This window comes from Pezoporus flaviventris, unplaced genomic scaffold (genome assembly GCF_033815535.1).
Source record: "Pezoporus flaviventris isolate CSIRO_AGI_PZ_B2104156 unplaced genomic scaffold, CSIRO_AGI_Pfla_v1 ptg000029l, whole genome shotgun sequence".
Lineage (NCBI taxonomy): Eukaryota > Metazoa > Chordata > Aves > Psittaciformes > Psittacidae > Pezoporus > Pezoporus flaviventris.
This window is the reverse complement of record NW_026892577.1, coordinates 13195713-13206758: the sequence shown is the minus strand read 5'-3', so window position 1 is coordinate 13206758 and position 11046 is coordinate 13195713.

Below are 11046 nucleotides of genomic sequence, written 5' to 3'. Positions count from 1 at the left end.
GTATTTAGTCTTTGTTTTAACTTATATGTGACAAATTATACTGACTTTAATCTCTGACTTTTTTTATCTCTTCTGAATTCAGTTTTCCTGTTCTTTTATATGTTTATATAGCGAGGAATTTAGTTCACTATCAATTTAGGTGCTACCTTCTTTATTTCCTACTTTGAAGAGATTTGGATTAACTGAAATTAGAAGCATTTTACGTATATTAGTTAACAGTACAAATTATGTGATCCAAATCCAATGAGAAATTTATTATAACTTGCAAAATTTTACTCACAGTTATTAAGGCTAGATACTATAATACTTTAAACAAAATAAACCATTTCCCCCTTAGGTGTCCTTAAAGCGAAGCCCTGGGGAAAAACTTTACAATGTAATTGAAAAGTAACATTTTTATTAGATACTGCATCTACCATGCTGATTTTCGTAGACTAGAAGACTTCTCACGCGTTCCTTATGGACAGAACTGTATATCCCATGAGACACTGTGAGCCCTTGTGCTGAGCTGCCACAGTTTATCATGACAGATGACGCAAGGGTTAGCAAAGGCAGTGGCACTAAAGAAGTATGGACATCGTTCCATTTAAACTGTTTCTGGTTTGGGGAAAAAACTGTGTTTTCTTTAAATGTTGAACTTTTCAGTTGCAATTAGAAATTTATGAAGAAACCTGACATTTCTTTGAAATAATTTTGTTGTTGAAATTCTGGCTTGACTTTCTTCAACAAACCAACTGATAGGAACTTCTATCTTTTCCTTCATTAAGAAGCCTTATAGCTCCTCTTTCAGTTAGTCCTTTAAAGAATTTGATATCATGATGAAATGTTCCACCCCTAGAAGAGTTGCCCTAAAAATTAGTTATTCAGAATGTTTTATTTCTGTCATGTGCATCCAGTTTAAATTTATCAACATTCAACTTCCTGGAATTGTTTCTTGGTATACCTGTATCTCCTTCTTTAGGACTACATACTAAATATGTTCCTGTTATGCAGATAGTGATAGGCTATCAGTAACACTGTATTTATAATGTTAAATTGACTTCAGCCTGTCTAGAATGAAAATTTTCTTGTCAGTTTTTATTGCAACTCTTCTAAAGCTTTCTATCTAAATTAATAAGGTTTTTTAAAATAATTTTTTTATAGCACTCTGTCTTTATGCCAAGATTAGCAATGAAATTATTGATTCTTAAATGCTTTCATGTAGAGGATGAGTTTATTCTGTGATTTATTAGCTTTTGAGGTCTATTTTGTAGAGATTTTTCTGTAGTTCCCTGCCAGTTTTTGTGTTTTTCTTTATTACTGCTGTAGGGTCGGAAAAAAATTGTGTAGGTTCCCAAATCATACAATGAACTCAGACAGAAATAAGGCCTGTGATAACAAGTGGTATAAACAACTGACACAAATATTGATAATGAGGTGTAAACAACTGACATAAAATATATTGATAATACGAGGTACCTGTTTCTCAATTCTTGCCTTTGTAGCATGCCTTTGTAGCATGGTGACCTTTTGAAAACTCATTTCCTGAATAACTGTTTCCAGTTATTATCATTATAGGCATTATGAAATTATTTTAGACTATTCTTGTAAGCATATGTACCCACATAGGTGCTGCACTATCAGTGACAGTTGTGCACAGGGCTTTTCATTGGGTGCTTACTTGAGTAGATGTAGATTTAAAATACTCTAATAATTCCAAAGAAATGTATGATTGCACATGCAGATGCCAGAAGCAGCAGCTAGCTGAGTCACCTACTCATTTGTTGAATATCTTATGAGTAAACTGCCAGGTAAAAGAGGTAGCTGAAATGTTTCAGTAGGTGGCAGAAAAACACTAGTGTTGCAATGAAGAAAAATGTTGCTTTACCTATGTAACCAGAACCTGACATCTCTGCCTTTATATTTTAGTTTTGATCTTCTTTCTCTTCTTTGAGCTGTAGATCCCTTGTCCAGACTTACATCTTGATGTTTTTCTGTCTTGACAACAACCTTTTCTTATACTGCTGTATTACTGTTCTCCAGTTAGTTCAAAATCTGCCATCAGAGGAAACTTTTCAAGTGCTTTGATGCAAAGTAGACAGCTTCTCTTTCCTGGTGCTCAGAGAAGATTTAGAGCTGGTGAAATGAGAAAGTGTTGACACCACATGTGAGAACCCTTCATGTGATACAGATGTTCCTCTCGGATACTGTGACTATAATTTGGAGGAGTTATTTTGCTGGTTTGTATGTTGGTTTTGTTTGTTTGTTTTGATGGTGTTTTTTTATTTATTTACTAGACGTCATTTTTGTATCAGTTTAAAAAGATGAACTCTGAGTTTAGGACTCTCAAGTCTTTGATCTGCAAAGCACCTTCTTTCATCCAACAGTGTTTATTAGTTCAAAGTGCAAAGCTGTATGAAGATGATGCATCTGACTTCCAAGGGCTTTGGAAATGATTCAACTGCATCAGCATTGTGCTGCATTTTGAGCTGAGAAAACTGGCTAGATCCATACTAGCATGTGAGGAAGCAGTTTTGGTATCTATACCTGCAGCACTGTTAGTTGTTACTTTTTCTATCTGCCAACAAATAGTTTTAATTTTGTGTTTTCAATTCTATCATCTTTCTTTGCATTTTGATAGGACATGTTTTAAGTGTTGCAGTGGCTACTCATATGAGAAAGAATTGTGTTGGCTAAGTTACAATTCTGTTCTCAGCTCCTCTGGAGAAATTGAAAGTAATACAAAATAAATAGAAAGTGATCCTATAGTGTTCACAAAAATCTGTAGGAGGTTTGGTTGTTATAAAAGCAGGGTGATGAGATTTTAAATTTTCAGAGTAATGATATTCTACAGTGTCCAGTAGTACATTGTAACAACTGCAGTGGGTATTTATTGTTTGTGAGTACTCTTTGTGTCTTTTTATGCCTTAGAGCTGATGTGAAAACAGGCCTCCACTTTGTTACTGTGATTCCAAAATAGCCTTTTCCCAAAACTTTTTAAGGAAACACTTCTTTTGTCCATTTTGTGACTACAATGAAAGGTGGGGTCATGTTTCTCTCATGCTGAGGAGAGCATGAAGGCCCAAAGGAGGAATTGAAATGAAGCTTGTCTGAGCAACACAAAGAGTTCAGCAAATAGAAGGTTCAGTCACAGTACTTGAACTATTCAAGCTCCAAGCTTCTTCATTCAGACATAGCTGATGTCTATCATGAGAATGTACACTATAGGAAGTTTGGGAGAAAAGAGTGAATTAAGGGGTATTTGGAATGTAGCTCTGTTTGCAGTAAAGTATTTCATTGGCTTGTTTACAGATTCCTTTTATTTAAATTACCTTTGTTAATTTGAATAGGATCATGGAAAGTGAATTGCAGAATACTGGAGGTCTTGACATCATAGAACAGAATCGAGACTCTTAGGGACATTAAGTCCAACTGTAAAGCTAGCACTACCAAGTTAATTTAATTTTACAAGTTCCTTAGATTTTAATGTTTAAATGCACATTCGAAGATTTCTGTTCCATTTCTCTGAAACTAGAAGACTAGCAAAAGACTGTTTCCCAAGATGATTTGTTACAGGATGTGTCATCCTGGGCAGAGTCTGCTACTGTTCTTTTCTTGGTGTCCTTTTTCAGAATTTTGTGAGTAGAACCCTTTGAGGAAGATGTAAACAATTATTATTTCTTTTTATTTCATATGATATACTTTGAATCAAATGGATTTAGTACCTTAAATACCATCTCTTATACTACGATAAAGTGATTTTATGTAATACTGACCTATGCACAAAAATACATAGTTGTAGAGCATTTCATGTGACTATACTACAAAATTTACTTGGACACAGCTTCAATAAGGCACTTATTTCCTATAGAAGTGTGTGATGGACATAATTTTAAAGATAATACATTTTTAACTTGTTGCAAAAACCAAACGTCAACTATCACCCACTGAAAATAGTTTAAAATAAAATTTAAATAATAGAAATTGAATATCAGGTTTTAAGAATTGCAAAATAGGATGGATTAGTGCCTTGGAGCACCCAATGCTATTTACCTACATGATTTTCTTCTGTAATTGGGCTTTGAAGTTACATATCAAAGTAATTGGCATGTTCTAGTTTATAGGATGCTAAAAAGAAAGAGTTCTTCAAAGAGCATGTATTTTAAAAAGAAATGTAAAGCACAATTTCCAAGCAGAAGAAATAATAATTTGTGGTTTCAACAATGAAGAAAGAGGAGTTTTAGTAATGAAATACATTAAAGGTGCTGAATCCACCACAAGAGGTAGTAGATGTTTATTCTAACTTAAGTAAGTACGAGTTTATTTTTTAGCATCCAATTAAGAAAAACCCCAGAACTTGTGAAATTAGTCTTGACTCACGATTTAACACTGTAATTGATAACTTGCTGGTGCTGGCTATAGAAGGTAATCAGTAGAGTGTAATTTTTATCATAATTCCTGTAGATGGTTTTTAAATAAGGTGGATTGCGCTTCATTCACTACTATTTATTACGTGCATGCTTTATTTACATATATTTTATTTTTTGTAGTTCTTGTTTTCTTGACTTGTATCTTTAATACCTTATGGATCAAAAACACTGGATGAAAATTAGGTTGATATTTAGAGCACATAAGAAGTGAAAATTGTGTAATAAAGGTAAATGAGGTGGGAGATTACTGAAACAATCTGGTTTAAGTTCATTTAAATTCTTGCAAAGTAATTATTTGCTTTACAGAGAGGAAAAAAGTAAAATCCTTAATTGCTAGCTAAATACACAGTGCATGATTTGCTCTGATAGTCAAACCTGTGTATCAAATAAACATATAATGCAGTTCCAGGAGAGTTTTCAAGCTGAATTACACAAATCCTAGCAACTCTTTCCTCAAAGAGCTCTGCAGAAAGTGCATGGGGCAGAGGAAGAAGGAGATTCTGTTAAAAAAAACAGTATTTTGTATCTAGGAGAGGAATAGTGTTACAGAGAGGGGACAGAATTTCTGGCAAACAGTTTATTCCTTATGCATATAGTATTACATCAGTTTGATTGTGTGAAATAGGAACAACATGCAGGACTCTTGTGTAAATACTTTACGTATTTTGGGGAAAAAAAACATGGGTGTGTTTGGGAATGTCTGTTTTAAAAGCAATTCTTTAATTCAGTAAATGTTCATATTTTTACTTCTGTGCCTAAGAAAAGCATACAGCATATAAAGTGCTTAGCAGGATCAAATATACATCTGTTACAGCAAAAATGTATTAAAAAGTAACTTCTTTATTGTATCAAGTCTAGGAAAGTCCTCTGCTTTCTGCATTTAGTTGGATCTGCTAAGTGGAAGGTGCAAGAAATCCTGTCACAGACACTCATTGACTAATTTGCATTAAGAGATATTGCTTCCTTACCACCATTAGTATTTGGCTTAAACCTTGAATGATTTCATTAGCTACATAAATGCTTAATCTCTTCAAAATCCTGCTAAGCTCTTGCCCTCATTGAAAGCTGTGATAATTTGTTCTAGTTAATTCTGTATTTAAATACATGGCCTTTCAGTTCCACCTTCTTTTTCTTAATAACAGGGAAATGAAAAGAACACAAATTTTACCCTGTCTGTCCTATTATTTTGCTCTCCTCTGCTGTTTACTCTTTCTCGATTCTTCTTTAAGCAACACCACTTTCTTTTTCAGTTTGTCAGTGTAGTCACAGCAATTGCATGTGAGGTAAAATCAGATAGTTGTGGAAGTTGGTGCCTTTAATCACGTTTTCCCAACATACAGTACTATTTATGACACAGCTATAATTTGTGCTGTATTCTTTCTAATATGAAACACTTTGATCTATTCAGAGTTGTCCCTCACCCTGTCTCAAAGGAAAGAGAACAATTTGTAAAAGGCCACAAAAGAAAGCGCTGCTTTAAAATCTATGTTATACAGTCTTACTGCAAGTATGTAAGAAAATAGCCTTTTTGCTTTCTTTTCCTCTGGAAGCATACATCATTGCTGAATTGTGTAGATTATGGGGGGAAAAGTGGGACTTGCCTAATGCTGGAAAAATTCTTTTGGAATCTCTTAATTGGGACTGTATTGCAAGGAAATATATTACAAACAGTTCCACACATTACCCCCGTAAGCATGTTGACTGTTTTGTCAATGGGGACAGTGTATGACCGTGGAGTTAAATCAATGGGGAGATAAGAATGTTTTCTTGTTAAATATAAACCAGTGCATGTACTAAAGTAAGCATCAACACAAATATATAAACAGGGAATGGCTTATGGAAACAAACAAAAGAGGCTGCATTCTCAAAGTGAAGGTGGTGATGAAAAGCGCTTCCAAGCTACTTTTGTATTCTCACAATCTAGCTGATGAAGGAAGTGGAAAAAATTCTTGATGTAGCCGTTGTGGTTTTTCCTAGGTGTAGTGCTGAATGTTTGCTACCTTTTTACCAGCTGGTTCTCCTAAGTCTTAGGAGACTTTACAGGACTTACAATGATCTTGGTATTGAGGGAGGATCCCTTTAGAGCACACAATCTGAACGTAGGTATAGAAGCCTGGTAACGACTGGTAGAGGAACATGTTTCCCAGTAGGATCTTACCCTGTTTTCACATCTGTCATTTAGCAGGCTTTTGGGTGCATACCTACACACCCATTCCTTCATCTGTCAATGAGGATAGTCTTCTAGGTATTCATAATCTCTGCTAGAAGGTTATGGAATATCCAAGTCCTTGGAGATTGTCCTTATTGTGCCACAGTGAACAAGCACTAAGATAAGATATGAGCATGGACTTATGATGCAAGTCCAGAAGCATAGAACTGCTCTTCAAAATACAGGCACTTTCTCTGGAAAGTCAGTCTTTGTGGCATTACTGAACAATTTCATCATCTGAAGATCTGCAGTGATGCCATCTGGAGTGCCATTTACCCTCCTGCAAAATCTACACATCTGAACATATTGCAACACTTAGCAAAACACGACGGCTGCCAGTGTTCTAAAAACAAACAAACCAACTACGAAAATCTGTAAGTAACAGTTGATAGGTGATTGGAATGCAAGCATGCATAGAGATGACCTCTGTTCAAAAGGGTAAACCAGAACACCGTTTGGCAAAGTCTGTCACAACTTTATGCTGACGGTAGGTGGATTCACAGTTCGCCCACTTCTTGTGCTGTGGAGTCCCATTAATAAATCTGCAGGTCAAACTGAAAGGAGAGTAGGTCTTTGGGCTTCAGTGTTGGAACATCCATAGTCTGTGCCAGTGTGTCAATACACATACAATAATTTTCAGTTACTTCTATTGTCTGATTTTCTGTAAATTTCTGAGTAATGCTTTACATATCTTTGTTTTCTTAATATTGATAAGGATACCTAGATACCTGAAGGTGCATAGAAAAAGGTGTTTAAGCAGAAAATAATTCTTGGCAAGAGCTTGGTTACCAGATAAACTGATTGAGTCCATAAAAGGCATTGCACATGTACTAGAGCATCTTTTATATATGTTTTAACTATATGTTTTATCTAGGGAGTAGTTACTGATAAAGCTATGTAACACTAGAGTATTTCATTTGGAAGGGACCTACATCAGCTAGATAAGGAATGAAAACTAGGAAATGAAGCTTTTTGGTTGCAAAACGCAGTGAGGTTATAGCACATCTTTTCAGTACCGAAAGAAATAAATATGTTGTTTCAAGAAGATTCTGTTATCTGCAGAATAAATTATAAATTGTCATTATAGTAGCTGAAAATCTAGTAGTTAATGGCTGACTAGCATGAAAAAAAACCCTGACTAGATATAGCCTTAGAGTGGTCTTATAAATGATGTATAGAATATACATACTTTGAGCACTTTAGTGGGTTATTCTGTGGCATTAGTTTTTTTCCTTCTGCTGTTTCAGGAGAGTAAATTCAAATGTTTAAATAGCTTTGGAGTGTATACAGCAGCTAATAGGTATGATGATTTAACTGACTTGCAGTGATGAATATGAAATTATGTACTTAATCTTAGGTTTGCAGTTTTAACACCAGTATGTCTTCCTTAAGTCTCCATTCTTCTCTTGGTAGAACTGGCAGCAGAAGCCCACATCCTTTGCTGCACTGAAAATATTGAAATCTGTTTAATTATTCAGTTATAAGTTGGTTGGGGTTTTGGTTTTACTTAATGTTTAGTAGCAAATGCTTTCCTTTGTCAGAATGCATGTCTTGTTTATTGAAGTTATAGACATTTTTTTACGTAACATTACAGGGACAAAACAAAATGTGTAATGTAAACTTCATGAAAGCATGCGCTTGTGCCACAACTTCTAAAATGTCATTGTAATGGGACTAAAAATATGTGTATTTTGCCGTTTTTGCTTTAGTTGGCGTTTTAGAAAAATTGCTGTTGACAACCCTGTAATAAAATAAGACTAACTGGGCACTCATGTTCAGTCAGATAAGGCCTTATCTACTCAAGAGACTTTGCTTCCTGTGAACATCCAGAATGTAGAGGTAATAATTTATTAAAGGAGGATGGCTACATTACTTTCTGGCTTGTATATTGTTAACAGCAGTATTACAGTTGAAGAAAGTCTATTTTTGGTGATGCATCAATAACTAAAATGTTAACTTTAAATTTTTAAGCTAAATTTACAATGCAGGAAGAATATAAATATCCTCATATTTAATGCAGATAATGAACCTGGGTCATGGGAAGCAGAGATGACAAGAAAAGCTTTATGTACAAACACAAAAAGCCTCAGACTTGCAATTTAAAATCTGAAGCAGAGACTTGTACTGAAATATTTAAGTGAAAAAGTAGCTGGCAGTCTTTGTACTTGTTAGAGACTCATCAAGGTCAGGGGTAGTTCTTATTCTGTAATTATAGTAAAAAAAGATAGATATAAAAACTTGAGATTTCAAAGAGACAGTCTAGACAGACGTGGTATTTGCTGGCCTAAGGGTGAGGACAAAACTTTCCAGATCCAAAGTACAATGCATTGTACAAGAACATTGTCCTTGTTCCTCAGGGGGACAGAGCAGAGCTTGCTCTCCTTCTAGACCCTCTGCAAGGGTTTTCACAAGGAGTTATTCCAAAGTGGATTGCTGCAAGATAACAGATCTCAACTTCATTTTCTAATTTTTTCAGAGGAATTAAATTCTATGTAACCTACTGTAATTTTTGGAGCTCTATCCATAATTGCACAGCCTCATAACAAATGTGAAATGTGCACATTATGAGGAAGAACTAGAATTTATTTTAGTAAGGAGCAGTTATCAGAAACTGTAAGCAACTAAAACTACTTCTAGGATACATCACAATTTTATGTAGCATGACTGAGTATTCACAACTATTGTAAATACCCTCAGTGGTTGCAGCTGTTGACAAAAGGCTTGTCCCCCATCTCCTAATGATTTCTACTATGATATTCCCAGTATCACTGGGGTTTTTTTTTGTTTTTAATGAGAACAAGATGAATTTGCACCCCTGATCTTGAACTACTACAGTTCTTTTGTTCTTGATTTCTTTGTTACAGATGTGCACTAGACTTATTGTTGAAGTATAAAATGTCTAGCATGTGCTGTGGGTGCAATTAGTTTTAAAGCCCCTTCCTGCATGATTTCCTTCCTGTTGGGTTTTGGGGTTTTTTTGTGTTTTGTTTTTAATTGTGAAGTCATGGTGTTCCTGAAGCTTATTATAGTGTCACAAAGGGTGCGGAGACACAAGAAAATCCTTACCTCTTCAGCCCATACCCAGGGATGATGCAAGACAGACTAGGGTCAGTTTACATGTTTTAACACACCCACCCCTGAAAGCATAACAGTCAAGACTTCTTACTCAAAACTAGTTTTATTTTAAAAAATAAGTCGAATGCATAGCACTCACAAAGATTCCATTGGTTGGACATTTTGCATTTAGGAGCACCATTCTTATTCATGCCATAAAAAACACATTTTGGTTCTAACAGTAAGAACAGCGTATTTTTAAATACGCTGATAAAGCCCTTTTAAATAATATATTGAAACTGTTCAGTGTACATTTTCTCTGTAGACATTATGCAGCTGTAGTGTCAGAAAAAACTTAGACTAAGTAATAAATTAAAAACAAACAGCATGTAGTGGATCTTTTTACAGTTGACCCAATGTCTTAAAATAGTCAAATAAAAAAATACCCCATTAAATGTAAATTTGCAGTATTAACTAACTGAATACACCCCCGCCCATTATAATTCCAGTGTTAAGTATTAGTTATATTTTTAAATATCAAATGCCTATGGGATAAATTTACTAATACTCAAAAAAAAAAAAAAAAGCCTATACTGCTGTGCCACAAATAAAGATGACAAGTTAGCTGATTTAAAGATCTTACAGAAAAGATTGCTACAGGCATCTGCTGTTATTTCAAGTTGTGGTCTATTACAAGACTGTACATTCATAGCATCAGAGGTAGTTAAGAGCATTTAGGACTTGGATATAGCATTGCAACAAAATGAAACCCAGAGAAAGAAGTCCCTTTCCCTCTTAAATGGGTAACAATGCTGAATAAAAAACATGGCATCTTATGAGGTGGTAGGTCTCTACTGAACACTACTCTCAGACATGGGCAAATATTCATTAAAAGATGGAGAGAGGAGAGAAAAACAAAACCAAGAACACCACAACCAAACCAACTTGCACTTTATTTAAGAATTGACCCCACTATGCCTATTTCAAAGTTGATTCTGTAACATAAGGCAGAGGATCATCTCTTTCATTCACCCCCCTGACTTGCGCATACATGCTACAAAAGCCCACCACAAAAATTGGGATTTATGCAAAAAAGCCCAACCAAACCAAATCAAGAGAAACAGGATTTCTTCTCCTCCACAATGTATAGGTTTTTGTAGCATGTTATCATTCAGCCCAAGAAAGAATGAATGCAGCTGTCTTCCCTCCACTCTGAACATTATGGAAGGCCCTTCTTCTGTGATAAATATTGATAATGTTATCTTAATTGCCCCTGCTTTCAAAACAGTCTCTATAAGATTCACAATACTTCAGGGTCATTAGATGGCATACAATTTTAAGTGCTGCCACTAAGACAGGCCAGAAGGTGGTAAA